The following is a 22,386-nucleotide window of genomic DNA, read 5'->3' on the forward strand; positions in this document are numbered from 1 at the left end:
TTCACCCTGTACCCCAATATTACATTTTGGTAAGCCAGCCAGGAGAGGGGTACACTAGAAAAAGAGATATAACCAGAAGAGAGGTACAGCCAGAAAAGGGGTAAAGCTGGAGAAGAAGACTTCAAAATCGTGAGTAAAACTGACCCCATTCTGTCCTGTCTCTTTAAGAACACCTGAAGTGACCGCAGCCGGGGAACCAGAGTAGCAGCATGGCCCAGCCCATCTTAAGTGGTACAGTCCAGCTGGAATTAAAAGCACAGTTTTTCTTACCTCCAAGCTCTCTCTCTGCTTTCCCTCTCCTCTATCCTTCCCTCTCCTTCTCTATCATATCCTAGGATATGATCTCTGGGACCAAAACTTGCAGGAAACTGAGGGGTGGAAAGGGTGAACACCCTCCCTTTCTGCTCCTTGCCAGCTGGGAACAGCCCAGCACTGGGGGTGGAATCCAGCAAGCAGAGGTCAGCCAGAGAAAAACAGCAGGGAGGGGCAAGGTACAGCCTGAGCCTGCAGGGGCCTGGGGAGTGTGGCAGCCTGGTGCATGGTTCTGGCAGGCCTCTCCAGCATTCTCCAGTCCCAGGAAGCAGAGTAAAAAGGCTCCCCAGGATGTTCGCCTGCCAGGCTGGGGGTCCCTGTGTGGGCAGTGGCTCAGGGAGTGGCCCAACCATGCACATGGTTCTGGCGGGGTCAACATGGCGACCAAAAGCCGCAGGGGTGGGGGAACTCACTGCTGGCCCAGCAGTGGCTGTGAACAAGGCTTTTTTTTTTTTTTTTTGGAGTCAGAGTTTCGCTCTTGTTATCCAGGCTGGAGTGCAGTGGCGTGATCTCAGCTCACTGCAACCTCCATCTCCTGGGTTCAAGCAATTCTCCTGCCTCAGCCTCCCAAGTAGCTGGGACTGCAGGCATGCACCATCATGCCCAGCTAATTTTTGTATTTTTAGTAGAGACAGGGTTTCACCATGTTGACCAGGATGGTCTCTATCTCTTGACCTTATGATCCACCCATCTTGGCCTCCCAAAGTGCTGGGATTATAGGCGTGATCCACCGCATCCGGCCGAACAAGGCTTTTAAAGTGACTGCAGCAAGTGGCTTTTTTCCTTTGCTGGTGCGGCTGAGGGAAAGGAAGTGGCTAATGGGCATCAGCCCCGCCCAGCTTTTAGGCAGGCCACACCACCTCAGGGTACAGCATTCTCATTCAAAATACAGCTTAAGAAAGCTTTCTGCCTTTCCTTGATACAAGTGGCCTATTTGCACAGTTAGTTAAGGCATAGGGCCTACATGACTGATGGAGTCAGTCTTGAGTTGGTAGAACCTTTCGGGGAAATTCAGAAGCTGAAGGCTATGGGACTTTGTGTTTGGTGTATAATTTGTCTTGCTTAGGATTGGCTTTCTCTATGGCAGAACTTTTCCATCTAGAAGATCATAGTTAAACTGGTTCCAGGCCCCAAATCATCAATGGCATTTCTCACAACCTTAAGAGCATTTTCCTACAAGATGGGTTAGGGGAGAGGAGGTCTGGGTCCTGAGGGTATTGTTCCAGCCTCAGCCATGTAGCCTGCCTTCTTCGAACTGTGTGCTCTAATGGCCCCTCCCTAGAAGCTTACCCTTCTGGGGCAGTTTTATAAATTGGCCTGTATAAATTGGACTTTTGCTGGGAAATATTGGTACCCATCTCCTGAGACTCACTGGCCTTGTTGGGGCTCTTTGGTATGTGACTACCTAACCCAATAGCTCCTCTCGTTCCATGCCTCTATGGTAGTCACTGGAGGTCATGGAGTGAGAGTGGTCCCATGACACTTGTAGGTCATGATTGAAATCCAGTACATGGGAGGCCCTCCGATAAGATGGATCATGCATTGTGGGCACATGAAATTTCAGTGTACTGACTGAAAGACGTTTCATTTCAGTACCTGTTTTACCTAAGGGACGCCTTAGGTCAAAGCAGCTGTAATTTCTTTAACCATGGGTGTGGGCATCCCTTGTGTTCAATTTCAGATGGATGCCAATCTTCCCAAGCTCAAGTCCCCATTAAAGTGTATACTGGAAAATTGGGACCAATTTAGCACACAGTCTTTAAGGAAGAAGTGGTTTATTTTTCTCTGCCAAACAGCATAGCCAAATTACCCTCTGCCAAGTGGAAAATGTAGTCCCCAAAGGCAAGGGAAGAAAACCCAACAGCTCTCCTTGAGTGACTGTGGGAGGCTTTAAGAAAGTACACTCCCCTGTCACCAGACTCCATTGAGGGTCAGTTAATACTAAAGGACAAGTCTATTACTCAGTCAGCAGCAGGTATCAGGAGGAAGCTCCAGAAACTGGCCTTGGAGCCAGAACAGAGTCTAGAATCATTACTGAACCAGGAAACTTCAGTGTTTTATAATAGAGACCACAAGGAAGAGGCTGAAAGGAACAGGAGAGAACAGAGAAAGGCTGCCGCCTTAATCATGGCTTTTGGGCAAGCTGACCCCAGGGGCTTAAATGAGGGAAAGGCTTGGGTTAGCCACCAGTCTGGCAGAACTTCTTACCAGTGTGGTCTGAAGGGATACTTTGTAAGAAATTGTCCCCAGAGAATGGACCACCATCTTGTACATGCCCTGTGTGCCAAGGGAATCACTGGAAAGCACACTGTACCAGGGGATGAAGGTTCCCAGGGCCTGAGGTGTCTAAACAGATGACCCAATGGCAGGACTGAGGGTGCCTGGAACAAGTGCCAGCATGAGCCAACACCCTCACAGAGTCCCAGGTAAAGCTGACCACAGAAGTCCGGGAAGTTAATCTTCTCCTGGACACTGGCATGGCCTTCTCAATATTTCTTTCCTTCCCTGGAGACTTGGTGCTTGTTAATTCTCTCCCCTCAGACTCTCCCTCTCTAGACCCGTCCTGGGAAGGACTATTTTCAGTTATTCTGTCTACCCCAATTGCAGTTAAGGTAGTAGAAATTAACTCATGGATTCATCACACTCAGCTGAAGGCTTGGATACCTCCTGAAGAAAGTCAAAAACCCTCCACTCTGCAGCCTGAAGTTCCAGGAGACAACCCTTCATATCTCTGTGAGCCCTTAGAAGATCTACATCTGTTTTTCCAACAAGATCCTCAGGGAAGTAACCACACATAAGTGTAACTTATAACCTGGCATTAACAGGACTATAACCCTCAACTTTGCTATCTCTCAAACTCTGAATATCCTTTTCATAGTGGGAAGGGAACTAGTCTCTTTCTAGGCAAAATGCTGCCATTTTGTAAACCAGTTAAGTGTTGTGAAGCTTGTTTAACAACTGACTGTCCTGGCTCTGCTCTCCTAGTCTTGTTTATAACCAGTCTATATTTGTTGGCCTCTGGAATTTTCATCTAACCACCTTGTCATACTTGTTTCTTATAGAACCATAAGATCACAAATAATCCTGCTGCTGGAACCCTGGATGTCTTTGGCTTGTGAGCTCTATCGTGGACCTCAGGATCAACCTGCACCCCTGAAAGACTCCTCTCTGGAGGAACCCTCAACTTTAGGGATCCTTCTATGCCCCATTTCAGCAGGAAGTAGTTAAAAAGGATTGACATCAATAATTCCAACAGAAGTTGGGCTTTCCTGTTCAGAGTAGGGTATAAGGGAATGTGTACTCTTTCCAGGTCCATGAGGGGGTGTAGTTTTAAGGCCAAGAACTTCCTAGCACCATGCCCCGCTCCCATCTCTGTCCATCTGGGAGATTTAATGGTTTATGTTTGAATTTTGTGGTCATGGGAAGAAACTATGAGTCAATCACTCCAGTGTTAAGTTCTAAGGAACTCCTTTCATTTGGCCCAGGGTCTTGGAGAAGGGGGGGGTTCCTCCCAGGCTAAAAGTCCCCTTCTTCCACACCCCTTCAGACTCCATGTTTGGGTTCCCTTCCACGAACACTACCTTCATGGAAGCCATCTTTCTCTCTCCTGGATTTCCCCTCTGGAGTCTCCTTCCACACTTTCTGATGGAAACCTGTCTTCTCCTCCTAAACTCCATCTCTCTCTATTCCCTAACACTCTTATGGAAGCTGCTTTCCTCTCCTTGATTCCACCTTTCTGGATTCTCTTACTCAGTTTGAGAGTTAGATGTTTCTTTCTTTCTCTCTTTTTCTCCTGTTTCTCTCTCTTTAAATAAATCACTTTCTACACACACTTTTGAGTCCAGCCATTTACTGTACACTGTGCTTGGTCCCCTCTCTCATTCTTGAGAGTGTAGGAGACCAAGAACCTGGAGAAACATTCTCTCAGGAGAGCTGAGGGCACCCTGAACCCCTGTATCCCAATATTACATTTCCATACACCAACAATATCCAAGCTAAGCAGCACATACCCACACACAACAGAAACATAGCTAACCAGAGAAGTGAAAAATCTCTATAATGAGAATTACAAAACACTGCTGAAAGAAATTAGGTATGACACAAACAGATGCAAACACATTTTATGCTCATAGATAAGAAGAATCACTATCATTAAAATGGCCATGCTGCCTAAAACAATGTAAAAATTCCATACTATACCTACCATACTATTAATGACATTTTTCACAGAATTCTAAAATTCATATAGAACCACAAAAGAGCCTGAAAAGACAAAGAAATTCTAAGCAAAAAGATCAAAGCTAAAGCATTACATTACTTGATTTCAAACTATAATAAAAGGATACAGAAACCAAAACAGCAGTATAATAAAACCGGCTCACAAAAGTAAATATATCCTACACAAGTTGGTACTGTAGCTAATCCCAGAGAAGAAGCTCTCTTGTTTCGGTGTGGGCTCTAGGGCTATGGATAAAGCATATTTACCTTAGTGAAATGAATGAAAAGGGAGCACTGCTAAGAAGGGAGGGAGGTGGAATAAGATGGCCACATAGGAATAGCTCTGGAGTGCAGTTCCTAGTGAGATCTGTGCAGAGGGTGAGTTATCTCTGCATTTCCAAATGAGGTACCAGGTGCATCTCAATGGACTGGCAGCACAGTGGGTGTAGCCCAGGAAGGGCAAGCCAAGGCAGGGTAGTGCACTGCCTCACCCAGGAAGTATAATCCCCGGAGGACCCCCTCCCTACCCAACAGAGGCCACTGGGGGCTTTACCATCCACTCCAGCACTCCAGTTCAGATACTGCACTGCTTCCACAGTTTTTACTGCCCACAGACCAGGAGATTCCCAGGCCAAAAGGCACTATGAGTTTCCAGCATGGCTGTTTCAGACTATGCCATGGGTTACTGCACAAAAACTCACACAAATCTGGGCAGCCATTTAACCCGGCACCTAGAACACCTGGGAGACAGAACCACGCATTCAATTAACAAAGAGGGAGCCAAAAGCAGAAAGTCAGGTAATCTGGCTGGGTGAGTCCCACCCCCACAAAGACCAGCAATGGGAAACACTCTTACTTCAGAGTTTCACAGCAAGTGCAGCTGGACATGGGACAGTGGAGATCTATAGGGGGAAGGGCATCCGCCATTACCAAGGCAGACCACCATTACTGAGGAAGACTGCCACTACTGAGGCAGTTCTAACTGTACCTCTGTAAACAAAGCTGCAAGGAAATGTACACAGCAGCTGCGCAGGGCCTGCAGCAGCTCAGCAACACCACTGCTGGCAAACTGTGACTAGACTACTTCCTTCGTGGGCAGGGCATCACTGAGAAAAGGCAGCAGCATGTCAGGAACTTATAAATAAAGCCCCACCTTCCCAGAACAGAGCACCTGGGGAAAGAGGCAGTTATGAGTTCCACTGCAGCAGACTTAAATGTACCTGCCCAGTAGCTCTAAATGGAACAATAGAGGTCCCAGAACAGCACCTGAACTCTGATAAGAGACAGACTGTCACCTCAAGGAGCTCCCTGACCCCTGTATATCCAAAGAGGCACCTCATAAAGGAGAGTTCTGGCTGACATCTGACAGGTACCCTTCTAGGATGAAGATAACAGAAAAAGAAACTGGCAGCAACCCTTGCTGTTCTGCAGCCCCTGACAGTGATTCCCAGGTAACCAGGGTCTGGAGTGGACCTCCAGCAGTCCTGCAGCAAAGGGGCCTGACTGTTAAAAGGAAAACTAAAAAACAGAAAGAAATAGCTTCAACATTAACAGAAAGGATATCCAGTCAGAGACCCCCTCCAAAAGTCACGAACTACAAAGACCACAAGTAGATAAATTCCCAAATATGGGAAGAAACCAGTGCAAAAAGGATGAAAATACCAAAAACCAGAATGCCTCTCCACCTCCAAGAGATCACAACTCCTCACCAGCAAGGGAACAAAGCTGGATAGAGAATGAGTCTGATGAACTGACATAAGCAGGCTTCAGAAGTTGGGTAATAACAAACTTCTCTGAGCTAAAAGAACATATTCTAACCCAATGCAAAGAAACTAAGAACCTGGAAAAAAGGTTAAGAAGAAATGCTAACTAGATTAACCGCCTACAGAAGAACATAAATGACTTGATGGAGCTGAAAAACACAACATGAGAACTTCATGAAGCATATACAAGTTTCAATAGCTGAATCAACCAAACAGAAGAAAGGATATCAGAGATTGAAGATCAACTCAATGAAATAAAACAAGAAGGCAAGATTATAGAAAAAAGGGTGAAAAGAGATGAATAAAGCCTCCAAGAAATGTGGGATTATGTGAAAAGACCTAATCTACATTTGATAGGTGTACCTGAATGTGACGGAGAGAATGAATCCAAGCTGGAAAACACTCTGCAGGATATCATACAGGAGAACTTCCCCAACCTAGCAAGGCAGGCCAATAACCCAGTCCAGGAAATACAGAGAAGACCACAAAATATTCCTCAAGAAGAGCAACTCCAAGGCACATAATCATCAGAATCACCAGGGCTGAAATGAAGGAAAAAATGCTAAGGGTAGACAGAGAGAAAGGTCGGTTACCAACAAAGGGAAGTGCATCAAACTCACAGCAGATCTCTTGGCAGAAAACCTACAGGCCAGAAGAGAGTGGGGGCCAATATTCATCATCCTTAAAGAAAAAACTTTCCACCTAGAATTTCATATGCAGCCAAACTCAGCTTCATAAGTGAAGGAGAAATAAAATCCTTTATGGACAAGCAAATGCTGAGAGATTTTACCACCACCAGGCCTGACTTACAAGAGCTCCTGAAAGAACCACTAAACATGGAAAGGAACAACCAGTACCAGCCACTGCAAAAACATACCAAATGGTAAAGACCATCGACACTATGAAGAAAATGTGTCAACTAACAGGCAAAAAACCAGCTAGCATCAAAATGCCAGGGTCAAATTCACACATAACAATATTAACCTTAAATGTAAATGGGCTAAATGTCCCAATCAAAAGACACAGGCTGGAAATTGGATAAAAAGTCAAGACCCATCAATGTGCTGTATTCAGGAAACCCATCTCACATGCAATGACACATATAGGCTCAAAATAAAGGTATGGAGAAAGATTTATCAAACAAATGGAGAGCCAAAAAAAAAAAAAAAAAAAAAAAAGCAGGAGTTGCAATCCTAGTCTCTGAAAAAATAGACTTTAAACCAACAAAGATCAAAAGAGACAAAGAAGGGCATTACATAATGGTAAAAGGATCAATTCACCAAGAAGAACTAATGATTCAAAATATATACACACCCAATAGGGGAGCACCCAGATACATAAAGCAAGTTCTTTGCTACCTACAAAGAGACTTAGACTCCTACACAATAGTAGTGGGAGACTGTAACACTCCACTGTCAATATTAGACAGATCAATGAGACAGAAAGCTAACAAGGATATCCGGGACTTGAAATCAGATCTGGACCAAGCAGACCTAATAGACATCTACAAAATTCTTCACCCCAAATCCACAGAATATACAATCTTCTCAGCACTGCATGGCACCTACTCTAAAACTGACCACATAATTGGAAGTAAATCACTCCTCAGCAAATGCAAAAGAATGGAAATCATAACAAACAGTCTCTAGACCACAGTACGATCAAATTAGAACTCAGAATTAAGAAACTAACTCAGAACCACACAACTTCATGAAAACTGAACAACTGTCCCCTGAATGTCGACTGGATAAACAATGAAATGAAGGCAGAATAAAGATGTTCTTTGAAACCAATGAGAATGAAGACATAACATACCAGAATCTCTGGGACACGTTTAAAGCAGTGTCTAGAGGGAAATTTACAGCAATAAATGCCCACATGAGAAGTGAGGAAAGATCTAAAATTGAAACTCTATCATCAAAATTGAAAGACCTGGAGTAGCAAGATAAAAAGAAAAAACTGAAAAGCTAGCAGAAGGCCAGAAATAACTAAGATCAGAGCAGAACTGAAGGAGACAGAGACATAAAAAACCCTTCAAAAAATCAATAAGTCCAGGAGCTGGTTTTTTGAAAAGATCAACAAAGTAGACAGACTGCTAGCCAGATTAATAAAAAAGAAAAGAGAGACAAATCAAATAGATGCAATGAAAAATAATAAAGGGGATATCATCACCAATTCCACAGAAATACAAACTACCACCAGAGATTACTACAAACAACTCTATGCACATACACCAATAAACCAGGAAGAAATGGATAAATTCCTGGGCACTTGCAGCCTCCAAAGACTAAACCACTAAGAGGTTGAAACTCTGAATAGACCAATAACAAAGGCTGAAGTTGAGACAGCAATAAATAGCCTACCAACCAAAAAATGTTCAGGATCAGACAGATTCACAGCCGAATTCTACCAGACGTACATATAGGAGCTGGTACCAATCCTTCTGAAACTATTCCAAACAATACAAAAAGACAGAATCATTCCCAAATCATTTTATGAGACAAATATCATCCCGATACCAAAATCCAGCAGAGACTCAACAAAAAAAGAAAATCCCAGTCCACGATGATTTTGTATCATGATGAACATAGATGCAAAAATCTTCAATAAAATACTGGCAAACTGATTGCAACAGCACATCAAAAAGCTTATCCATCACTATCAAGTAGGCTTCATCCCAGGGATGCAAGGCTGGTTCAACATACACAAGTCTATAAACGTAATCCACCACATAAACAGAACCAAAGACAAAAACCACATGATTATCTTAATAGATGCAGAGAAGGCCTTTGACAAAATTCAACAGCCCTTTATGATAAAAACTTTCAATAAACTAGGTATCGATGGAATGTATCTCAAAATAATAAAAGCTATTTACAACAAACCCACAGCCAATATCATACTGAATGGGCAAAAACTGGAAGCATTCCCTTTGAAATCTGGCACTAGACAAGGATGCCCTCTCTCACCACTCCTATTCAATATAGTATTGGAAGTTGTAGCGAAAGAAATCTGGCAAGAAAAGAAATAAAGTATATTCAGTTAGGAAAGGAGGAAGCCAAATTGTCTCTATCTGCAGACAACATGATTGTATATTTAGAAGACTCTGTCATCTCTGCCCAAAATCTCCTCAAACTGATAAGTAACTTCAGCAAAGTCTCAGGATACAAAATCAGTGTGCAGAAATCAAAAGCATTCCTATACACCAATAACAGACTAACAGAGAGCCAAATCAAGAGTGAACTCCCATTCACAATTGCTACAAAGAGAATAAAATACCTAGGAATACAACTAACAAAGGATGTAAAGGGCTCTTCAAGGAGAACTACAAACCATTGCTCAAGAAAATAAGAGAGGACACAAACAGATGAAAAAACATTCCATGCTCATGGTTAGGCAGAATAAATATCATGAAAATGGCCATACCGCCCAAAGTAATTTATAGAGTCAATGCTATCCTCATCAAGCTACCAATGACCTTCTTCACAAAACTAGGGGGAAAAACACCTTAAATTTCATAAGATACCAAAAGAGAGCACGCTTGGGCAAGGAAATCCTAAGCAAAAAGAACAAAGCTGGAGACATCATGCTACCTGACTTCAAACTATACTACAAGGGTACAGTAATCAAAACAGCATGGTACTGGTACCAAAACAGAGATGTACACCAGTGGAACGGAACAGAGGCAATGCCACACATCTACAACCATCTGATCTTTGACAAATCTGACAAAAACAAGAAATAGGGAAAGGATTCCCTGTTTAATAAATGGTGTTGGGATAACTGGCTAGTCATGTGCAGAAAGCAGAAACTGGACCCCTTTCTGACACCTTACACTAAAATTAACTCCAGATGGATTAAAGACTTAAACATAAGACCTAACACCATAAAAACCCTAGAAGAAAACCTAGGCATTCAGGACATAGGCATAGGCAAGGATTTCATGACTAAAACACCAAAAGCACTGGCAAAGAAAGCCAAAATAGACAAAGGGGACCTAATTAAACTCCAGAGCTTCTGTACAGCAAAAGAAACAATCATTAGAGTGAACTTGTGACCAACAGAATGGGAAAAAATTTTTGCAATCTACCCATCTGACAAAGGGCTAATATCTAGAATCTACAAAGAACTAAAACAGATTTACAAGAAAAAAACAAACAAACCCATTGAAATTTGGGCAAAGGATATGAACAGACACTTTTCATAAGAAGACATATATGAGGCCAACAAATATATGAAAAAATGCTCATCATCACTGGTTATTAGAGAAATGTGATTCAAAACCACATTGAGATACCACCTTACACCAGTCAGAATGGCGATCATTAAAAAATCTGAAGACAATAGATGCTTGAGAGGATGCAGAGAAATAGGAACACTTTTACATTGTTGGTGGGAGTTCAAACATTGTGAAAGACAGTGTGGCACTTCCTCAAGGACCTAGAAATAGAAATTCCATTTGACCCAGTAATCCCATTACTGGGTATATACCCAAAGGATTATAAATTGTTCTATTATAAAGACAGATGCATACATATGTTCACTGAGGCACTGTTTACAATAGGAAAGGCCTGGAACCAACCCAAATGCCCATCGATGATAGACGTGACAAGGAAAATGTGGCACATATACACCATGGAATACTATGCGTTCACAAAAAACGATGAGTTCATGTCCTTTGGAGGGACATGGATGAATCTGGAAACCATCATTCTCAGCAAACTGACACAAGAACAGAAAATCAAACACCACATGTTCTTACTCGTAGGTGGGTGTTGAACAACAAGAACACATGGACTCAGGGAGGGAAGCATCACACACTGGGGTCTGTTGCGGGGAATAGGAGAGGCACAGTGGTGGGTGGCGAGGTAGGGGAGGGAAAACATGGGGAGAAGTGCCAGATATAGGTGAAGGGGGATGGAGGCAGCAAACTACTTTGCCATGTAAGTACCTATGCAACAATCCTGCATGATCTGCACATGTACCCCAGAACCTAAAGTACAATAATAATAATAAAAAAGAAACCAAAACAGCATGGTACTAGTACAAGAAAAGACACATAGACCTATAGAACACAGAAGAGAACCTAGAAATAATGCTGCACACCTACACTTGTCTGTTTTTTGACAAAGTTGACAAAAATAAACAATGGAGAAAGGAATCTCTAATTAATAAATGGTGCTGGGATAACTGTCTAGTCATATGCTAAAGATTGAAACTGGACCCCTTCCTTATACCATATACAATGATTAACTCGAGATAGATTAAATACTTTAAACCTAAAACTATAAAAACCCTGGAAGATAACTGGATTAGTCTGTTCTTACATTGGAATAAAGAAATACCCATGATGGTGTAATTTATAAAGGAAGGAGGTTTGATTTATTCCACCTAGGTGGGAAGGCCTCAGGAAATGTACAATCATGGTGGAAGGGGAAGAGGAACATCTAATGTGGTGGTGGGTGAGAAAAACAATGCACATGTAGGAGGAATTCTCAAACAATTATGAAACCATTAGATCTTGTGAGAACTCAGTCACTATCATGAGAACAGCATGGGGAAAACTACCTCCATAATCCAATCACCTCCCACCAGGTAATACCCTCTTCATGTGGGGATTATGGGGATTATAATTCAAGATGAGATTTGGGTAGGGACACAGAGCATAACCACATCAATAACCTAAGAAATACTATTCTGACATAGAACCTACCAAAAACTGTATGATGAAGATACCAAACATAATTGAAACAAGAAAGAAAACTGACAAATATTGCCTAAATAAACTAAAGAGCTTTGGCATGTCAAAACAAACTATCAACAGAGTAAACAGACAACTTACAGAATGAGAAAAAGTATTTTCAAACTATGCATCAGACAAAGGTCTAATATCCAGAATCTACAAGGAATTTAAACAATTTTATAAGCAAAAAAAAAAAAAAAACCCATTAAGTCATGAAAAAAGAACATGAACAGACACTTTTCAAGGGAAGACACATGTGGCTAAAAAGCATTTTGAATGTTCAGCATCACTAACCATTAGAGAAATGCAAATCAAAACCACAATGAGATAGCATCTCACCTCAATCAGAATGGCTACTATAACAAAGTCAAAAACTAATATATGCTGGCAAGGTTGAAGAGAAAAGGGAATGGTTATATACTGGTTGGTAGAGTCTAAATTATTTCAGCCATCATGGAAAGCATTTCAAAGACTTCTCAAAGAACTTAATACAGAACTATCATCTGACCCAAGAAATGCATTATTGGATACATACCCAAAGGTAAATAAATTGTTATACCATAAAGACACATGCACGTGCATTTTCATTGCAGCATTGTTCTCAATAACTAATACATAGACTCAACCTAGATGCTGAACAGCGATTTGATAAAGAAAATGTAGTACCTATACGCCATGGAACACTATGCATCGAAAAAAGAATGCCATCATGCCTTTTGCTGGTAGCAACATGGATGCAGCTGGAGGTCATTTTTGTAAGCAAATTAATGTAGGAACAGATAATTAAATGCAGCATGTTCTGGCTTATAAGTGGGAGCTAAACATTGGGTACACATGGACACAAAGAAAGGAATAATATACATTGGGGACTATTTGAGGGTAGAGGATGGGAGGAGGGTAAGGATAAAAAAAAATTATCAGAACTATGCTTATTACCTGGGTGACACAATAATATGTACACCAACCCCTGTAACATGCAACTTACCCATATAACAAAACTGCATATGTACCCTCAAACCTAAAATAAAAGTTGGAAAGAAAAAAGTTCTTGTTTGCACATGACATGATCTCATATGTAGAAAATTCTAAAGACCTTTTAAAATCCTGTTAGAAATAATAAACAAATTCAGAAAACTTTCAAGATACAAAATCAACATACAAACATCAGTTGTATTTCTTGCAACAACAAAAAAAAACTAAAAGGGAAATTTAAAAAGCAGTCCTATTTACATTAGCATCTAAAAAGATGAGCATTTAAAAAACAGAACACAACAAATGTGGGTTTTTTGTTGTTTTTTGTTTGTTTGTTCATTTGTTTTAACAAGATGATAGATTAGAGGCTTGTAACAAGCTTCAGCCACTTGGAAATGGTAAATTAAGAGTAAATTTATCTGGAGATGTGAAAGGCTTGCATATTGAAAATTACAAAACATTATTCAATTAATAAAGAATACATTAGTAAATGGAAAGAGATACTGTATTTGTGATTTGGAAGAACTAACATTGCTAAAATATTCTTATACATAAAGCAATGTACAATCTCAATGCAATCCCTATCAAAATCTCAAAGACTCTTTTTTCAGAAACAGGAAAAAACAATACTGAATTTAATATGGAAACATTAAAGGTCTCATAGAGCCAAAACAGTCTTGAGAAAGAACAATCTTTGAGGCCCCACACTTCTGAAATTCAATACATATGACAAAAATATAGTAATCAAGAGTATAGTACTAGCAAAAAGACAGACATGTAATCTCATCAAGTAGAATACAGAGCCGAGAAATAAACCTACACATGTATGGTCAATGATCTCCAACAAAGACACCAAGGATACACAATGAGTAAAGGATAGTCTTTTCCATAAATAGATTTGGTAAAGTTGAATATTTACATGCAAAAATGAAACAGGAATTTTATCCTATGCTATACACAAAAATTAAGTCTAAGTGGATCAAAGACATAAGACCTGAAACCATAAAAATCCTAGAAGAAAACATGAAGGAAATTTTTTATAACACTATGTTGCCATCAAATAGTTGGATGTAACATCAAATCACAAGCAACAAACCCAAAATTAGACAATTTGGAATATGTCAATCTAAAAGTTTTAGTGCAGCAAAGGAAACAATCAACAATCAACAAAGGGAAAAGGCAACCTAGAGAATGAGAGAAGTATTTCTAAGCCATATAAGTGGTTAATATCCAAAATATATACGAAAACTATACAACTCAATTAAAAATTTAAAACAAGCAAAATATATGAATAGACGTTTCTTCAGGGAAGACATGCAAATGGCAACATGTATAGGAAAAGATTCTCAATATCACTAATCAACAAGGAAATGAAACTGAAAATGATAGTGAGATATCACCTCACACCTGATAGGATGATCATTTAAAAAAAACAGAAAATAACAAATGTGGGTTTATTTTGTTTTTTGTTTGTTTGTTCATTTGTTTTTACCAAGATGATAGATTAGAGGCTTTTTAACAAGCTTCAGCCACTTGGAAATTGCAAATTAGCATATAAAGATTAAGCCAGTGTGCTTTAATTCAAGAAGGAAAATGGGAATTTACCAGAAGAGCAAAGGAAACTTTAGATCCCAAGAGGAGAAGGTGGGAAAGCAGGGTTCATCTGAGAAAAAAATCAGCCCTTTTCATAAGGCAATAGAGAGTTTCTCCCAGCAAACAGGTTTATATATGTACCAATCTGCCACCAGTTGCTGCCAAATCTTACTTATAAGTACCACCTACTGGCCTAGAGGTTGAGTGGCACAACACAGTAGAAAATCTGCTGACATAAGGGCACAGTAGTAGTGAATAAGATAAGCATCCTGAGACTTCTGCCACCCTAGCCCCACTAGAGGCTGTGAGCCTGCCCTCATGCCCCATATATCACATGCCCTATACCAAGAATACACAATGGGGAAAGGATAGTCTTTTCTATATTTAGATTTAGTAAAGTTGAATATTTACATGCAAAAAGGAAACAGGAATTTTATCCTATGCCATATATAAAAATCAAGTCTAAGTGGATCAAAGACATAAGACCTGAAACCATAAAACTCCTAGAAGAAAACATGAAGGCAAATCTTTATAACACTATATTGCCATCAAACCACTTACAGAGACTCTTTGCTGCTGAAAGTACCCAGAACCAAAGCCAAAAGACCCTATGCAACATACATTATAGACATCTCCTTAAGAGAGGGAAAATTCCCATCTAAATGAAAGCAAATTCAACACATAAGGAGATGCATCTTACTCACATGAGAAGGAACTAGAGAAACAACTTTGAAAATATGGAAAAACAGAGGGTTACATTTCCAAAGGGTCACACTAACTCTCCAGAAAGGAATTCTAACCAAAATGAAATATTTGACATACCAGATAAAGAATTCAAAATATTGATTTTAAAGAAGCACAATGAGATCCAAGTGAAAGTTGAAGCCAACACAAATAAATCAGAAAAGGAACTTAGGATATAAAAGAAGAGATAGATATCATTTAAAACATATAACTTCAGGAAATAAAAATTTGTTGAAGGAATGAGAAAATACAACTGACACTTTTTTACAACTGGCTAGATCAATGGAAAAGAGAATTTCAGAGCTCTTAGACAGATTTTTCAAATTAATTAGGCAAAAAATCAATAAAAACCATTTAAAAAATGAAAATATCCTTTGAGAAATATAAGAATATGTAAAGCATCCAAACCTATGAGTTGCAGGTATTGCAGAGGGAGAAGACAAAAAAGTAGAAAGCATGAGATATATATTTAATGGAATATTTCAGAAAAACTTCCCTGGTCTTAGGAAAGATTTAGTCAACCAGATACAAGAAGTTTAGAGACCTCTTAGAAGATACATTTCAAGAAGAACCTCATGAAGGAATATAGTCATCAGACAATCCAAAGTCGTTATGAAGGAAAAAATCCCAAGATCGGTAAGCGAGAAGTGATGAATCCCTTCAGAGGCAATCCCATCAGACTAATAGCACACTTTTCAGCAGAACTTATAAGCATATGATATTAGGAGCCTATGTTTAGTCTCTTTATCTATTAAAAATGCCAGTCAAGGATTTTATATCTTACCAAACAAAGCTTCAAAAATGAAGCAAAACTAAAGTCTTTCCCAGACAAACAACTACTAAGAAAATCTATTACCATTAGACTAGTCATACAAAAATCCTCAAAAGATTTGTAACCTGGAAACAAAAGGATGATATTCACCATCATACAAGGATATATAACTACAAACCTCAGAGGTCTTAGAAAGCAATTACACAATTGAAACTCCAAGGCAACTAGATAGCCACACTATGACAGGAATAAAACCTTACATATCAATATTACTCTTAAATATAAAGGCCTAAATGCTTTATGTAAAAGATATAAAATGACAAATTGTATTTTAAAGGAAAAAAAGACACAACCAACTACTACCTGTAAGATAGTTACTATTGGCTAAAAACTACTACAGACAAAGTAAAGGGGTAGAAAAAGACACATTATGCAAATGGAAAACAAAAATGAGCATGACCAGTCACCTTCATATCATGTAAGACAGACTATAAGCCAGTATCAGTAAAAATTAGACAAGAATAGAAAACCAAACACCACATGATCTCTCTCACTCATAGGTGGGATTTGAACAATGAGAACTCATGGACACAGGGAGGGGAACATCACACACGGAGACCTGTCGAGGGGTGGTGGGGGGAAGGGATAGCATTAGGAGAAATACCTAATATAGATGATGTGTTGATGGGTGCTGCAAACCACCATGGTACATGTATACCTGTATAAAAACCTGCATGTTTTACACATGTACCCCAGAACTTAAAGTATAATTTAAAAAATTAAATAAATTTAAAAAAAAAAGGATTAAAGGAGCTCTGCTATGTGAAAAAAGAAAAGAGAATCAAATTAAGAACTCAATTCCATTTACAGTAGTCACAAAAAGATGAAATACTTCTAAATACATTTAAGCAAAGAGGTGAAAGATTTCTACAAAGAAAAGTACAAAGCACTGATGAACAAACACATCCAGGGGCATCATATTGCCTAACTTCAAATTACACTACAAGGCTTTAGTAACTAAAACAATGTGGTACTGGTACAAAAAGAGATACATAGATCAGTGGAACAGAATAAAGAACCCCAAAAAAAGCCACATACCCACAACCAACATCAATAAAGTTGACAAAAATAATGAATCTGAAAAGGACATCCTATTTAAAAAATATTCCTGGGAAAATTGGCTAGCCATATGCAGAAGAATGAATCTGGACTCTTATCTTTCACTTTAGACAAATATTAAGTCAAAATGGATGAAAGACTTAAAAGTAAGACCTGAAGCTACACAAATTCTAGAAGAAAGCTAGAAAAAAAAAACTGTGGAAATTGGTGGACGCAAAGAGTTTATGATGAATACTCCAAAATCAAACGTAACAAAAATAAAAATAAACAAATGAGATTTAATTAAACTAAAAGCCTCTGTACAACAAAAGAAATAATCAACAGAGCAAACAGACCACCTACAGAATGGGAGAAATATTTGCAAATTATGCCACTCACAAAAGACTAATATCCAGAATCTATAAGGACTTCAAAATCTCAATAAGATACAAACAATCAACCTCATTAAAAACTGAGCAAATACATGAACAGATATTTATCAAAAGAAGAAATAATAAATGAACAACAAACATAAAAATTGTTCAACATCATAAAACATCAGAGAAATATAAGTTAAAACCACAATAAGATGTTATCTCACAACAGTCAGAATGACTAGAATTAAAAGTAAAAAAAAAAAAAAAAGACAGATATTGACAAGGATGCAGAGAAAGGGAATGCTCATACACTATTGGTGGGAATGCAAATTAGTTCAACTTTTATGAAAAAGAATATGGATGTTTCTCAAAGAACAGACAATAAAACCATTCAACACAGCAATTCCAACACTGAGTATTTATGCAAAGAAAAATAAATAATTGTATAATGATTTATTTATAAAAAAGACACCTGCACTTGTTTGTATATCACAGCACTATTCACAGTAGGAAAGTCATAGAGCCAACCTAAATGTCTATCCAATAGTTGACTGAATAAAGACAATATGTGTGTGTATCACATTTAATATGGTATATCACATCAATAATGGTGGTATTTATTGATGTAACATACATATATATATTACAGATATTCAATACCATATATACACATGCACATGCTCATGCACACACCCACCCACACACACACATAACATGGAATACTACACAGCCATAAAAAAGAATGAATGTTCTTCACAGCAAAATTGATGGAGATGGAGGCCATTATCTTAAGTAAACTAACTCAGAAACAGAAAATCAAATACTACCTGTAATCATTTATAATTCAGTGCTAAACAATGCGTACACATGGCCATAAAGATGGAAGTGATAGGCAATGGGAACTCCAAAACAGGGGAGGGTGGGAGGACAGGAAAAACTGAAAACTTGCCTATTGGGTACAATATTCACTATTTCGGTAATGGGTAATGAGAAGCACAATCTTCACCAGCACATAATATAACTATGTAACAAACACTCACATATAATCTCTTAATCGAAGTTAAAATATTTTTTAAAAGAAAACAAAATAACAAGTGTTGCTGAGAATGTGGAGAAATTGTAACCGTTCTGCACTGTTGGTGAGAAATTAAATGGTGCAGCTGCTATGAAAAACAATACATAGATTCCGTAAAATTTTAAAAACAGAACTACCATATGATTGAGCAATCTCACTTCAAGGTGTTTATCTAAATGAATTGGAATCAGGATCTCAAAGAGTTAGTTGTACACCCATGTTCATTGCAATATTAAGTCACAGTAGCTAAGATGTGGACTCAACTTAATTGTCCATCAAGAAATGAGTGGGTAAAGAAAATATGGTACTTATAGACAATGGAATATTATTCAGTTTTACAAAGGAAGGAAATTTTGTCATATGCTACAATATGAATGAAACATTAGGATATTATACTAAGTGAAACAAGCCAGGCACGTATGGAGAAATGATGCATGATTACACTTACATGGGATATCTAACGTGGTCAAACTCACAGAAACAAAGTAGAATGGTGATTGCCACAGCCTAGGAGGAGAGAAATGTGGAGTTGTTGTACAATGTGTACAGACTTTCAGTCAGGCAAAATGAAAAAACTCTAGAGGTGTGTTGTGCCACAATGTGCAAACAACAATACTGTATATACTGTACACTGAAAAGTTTGTTCAGAGAGAATTCATGCTATGTCTTTTTTTTTTTTAACCACAATAAAAAAGTCACGTGAAGATGTGTGTTTTGTTCACTGTTCATCTCCTGGTCTTGGGCAGTGGCTATCAAATGTTAGGCCCTCCATATATATTTTTTGAATGGACTGATGAATGAATGAATACACATCCTGGCCCCAAAGCCACTTGAGACTGATAAAATCTCAAATTACCATTGCTTTCTTAAATGCCTGGTGGTGTGGACCTGCCTTCTGACCCTCATTCTCTGGGTAAACTTGCACAAGCGTCTCTGGAGCTGTTTCCTCATTATCTTCGGGATAATAATATGTATCTCCAAATATGGGGCAAAAGCCTACTGGATGATATGCATAGGGCTCTGAGCATGCTGCCCTGTGTGGAGTACATGCAACACTCCTCACTCCCTTAAACAGCAGCATCATGTTCTCCATCACCATCAACATCCATGTTCTCATCAATAACCTGCAACACCCTGACCCTGATGACAAAGCTCTGTACTCACATGATCTCACCCAATCACTGTAGCAGAAATTTTAGAGAAATAGGGGCCAAGGGTGTCTCTTTTTCTCATTTTAAAAGCACATCAACTGAAACTATAAAATGTTTACTCAACATCACACAGGGGAAAGTAGGAATAGTTGGACTGATGGATACCAAATCTTATCATTTTGTTCTGGCTTCATTTCTCAATTTCCCCTCCCACTAATCCAACTACCATCAAATGCTGTGGACTTTACCTGCTAAACAACTCCAGAGGCTTCTACCTGCTGGAGCATGCCAGCTCCTCTCTCACCAGGCCTCTTGACTTCCTACTATGTATTCACACTACAGTCTCCAGGAACTTTCCAAAACATGAATCTCACTATGCCTTTCACTGCCTTGAATCCTTTGTGGCTTCTTGCTGCTCTGGTTAAGATCTTTACATAGCGGGCAAGGGCCTCTGTATTCTGAGCCCAAGTGATATATCCAGCCTTGTCCTGCATCTTGTTCCTGGCTGTCTCTTAGCTTTATCTGCATGCATCTCTCACCGGCTACTGGAGAAATGAGACTTGCCTGATGTACTCCATCAGAGTGCAGTTGTGGGTTCACTGTACAGCCATGTGCTTGCCTGTCAGCTTTTTCATTATGTCTTTTCCATGAGGACATGGTCCTTGCCAGGCTGGTTTACTATTATATAAAACGGTACTCAGCATGCAGCAGCTGCTCATTGTGTTCACTGAATACACGAATGGATGAACATATAAATAAATGAAAGCACACACGGGCACATGCACATATACTTCTGCACTTGAAGCCTCTGTGCAGGCATCTACAGGGCATTTCCTGCAGCTGACAAGAACAAATTCCATCACCCAGGTTGGCCTCAGCCCCTACCCACATCTTCTTGTTCCTTTAACTCTCAGGCCCAAACAGCTACTTTCTTCTCAAAGACAGCATATAAAAATGCCTGCCTGGCATTTGTTGTTGGCTGGGTTCCATGTTACCTGGGTGGAATTCTGTTCCATAACACTAGTCCCTTGGGAGACATCCAGGAGGGCAAACTACACAGGAAAAGCTTCCTAGAAAATTATAAGATTTGAAAGTTGGTTCTTTTAGTGAATTGAATGGAGAAGAAAACTCATGAAGAAGGATAAAGCAGTGAGGACTTTCATCACTCTTTGGCCTTTTAAAATAAAATGTATTTTTTAAATTGTGGTAAAAATATACATAGCATAATATCATCACTAGCCATCTCCAGAACCTTTTACCTCTTTCAAAACTGAATCTCCATACCCATGAAACATAACTCCCTATTTCCTCCTCCCCCAGTAGTCTGCTTTCGGTCCCTATGATTCTGAATATTCTAAGTAGATTCTCTAAGTGAAATCAAACAATATTTTTCCCATAGTGTCTGATTTATTTCACTTAGCTTCATGTTCTTGAAGTTCATCTGTGCAATACCATGTTGTCAAAATTTTTTCCTTTTGAAAGATGAATAATACTTCCTTGTGTTTATATCTCATTTTGTTTGTTCATTCATGTCAATTGCAATCCACACTTGGGTTGCTTCCACCTTTTGACTGTTGTGAATAACGCTGCTATGCACATAGGTGTACAGATACCTAATCGAGTCCCTGATTTCAATTCTTTTGAGTATATACCCAGAAATGGAATTGCTGAATCATGTAGGAATTCTATTTTTTATTTTTTGAGGCACACCGTTCTGTTTTCCACAGTGGCTTCACCATTTTACATTCCCACTAATACTGAAAAGGGGTTCAAATTTCTTCCATGCTCCCCATCACTTGTTTTGAGACCATCTTGGTCAACATGGTGAAACCCCGTCTCTACTAAAACTACAAAAAATTAGCTGGGCACGGTGGTGCATACCTGTAATCCCAGCTACTCAGGAGGCTGAGGCAGGAGAATTGCCTGAACCCAGGAGGCGGAGGTTGCGGTGAGCCGAGATCGCGCCATTGCACTCCAGCCTGGGTAACAAGAGCGAAACTCTGTCTCAAAAAAAAAAAAAAAAGAAAGAAAGAAAAGTCCTTTACCAAGTTAAAAAAGTAATCATGTTTACTTCATGGTCCTTTTTATGATTTTCTTTGAATCATCACTGATGATACTTAAAGATAACTATAATGTTATTTGCAGTCTTCAGTACATTGCTATACTTTCAAATTTTTTAAATAGCTAAATTTAATGACCTATCCTAAGTTTTTTCTTTTTTCTCTAACTTTACCCATGTTTTTTCTAACCAACATATGCATCTGCTTTTCTTAAACAGAGCAACTCGTTCAATCTATTTACACCAGTTTTTTTCTTCCTTTTGTTAACTTCATAATTTCTTATTGGCATTGACCTCTCTCATACAATATTTTTATACTCCACTTTCTTATTTGTAATACTTATGCTATTATAAAATGTGTCTATTGTCATGGTTGTAAAACATATTTTATTTTACATGTCAAAAAATAACTCCTGCCTATTTCACACAAAGAATATTTTTGTATGGCATTGAAATTAAATTCTCATATATTCTCAAGGTTGACTAGAGAATTGTTTCTTCCCATTTAA

The sequence above is a fragment of the Aotus nancymaae genome, unplaced genomic scaffold (assembly GCF_030222135.1).
Source record: "Aotus nancymaae isolate 86718 unplaced genomic scaffold, 86718_ANA_hifiasm-v0.15.2.pri h1tg000008l, whole genome shotgun sequence".
Taxonomy (NCBI): domain Eukaryota; kingdom Metazoa; phylum Chordata; class Mammalia; order Primates; family Aotidae; genus Aotus; species Aotus nancymaae.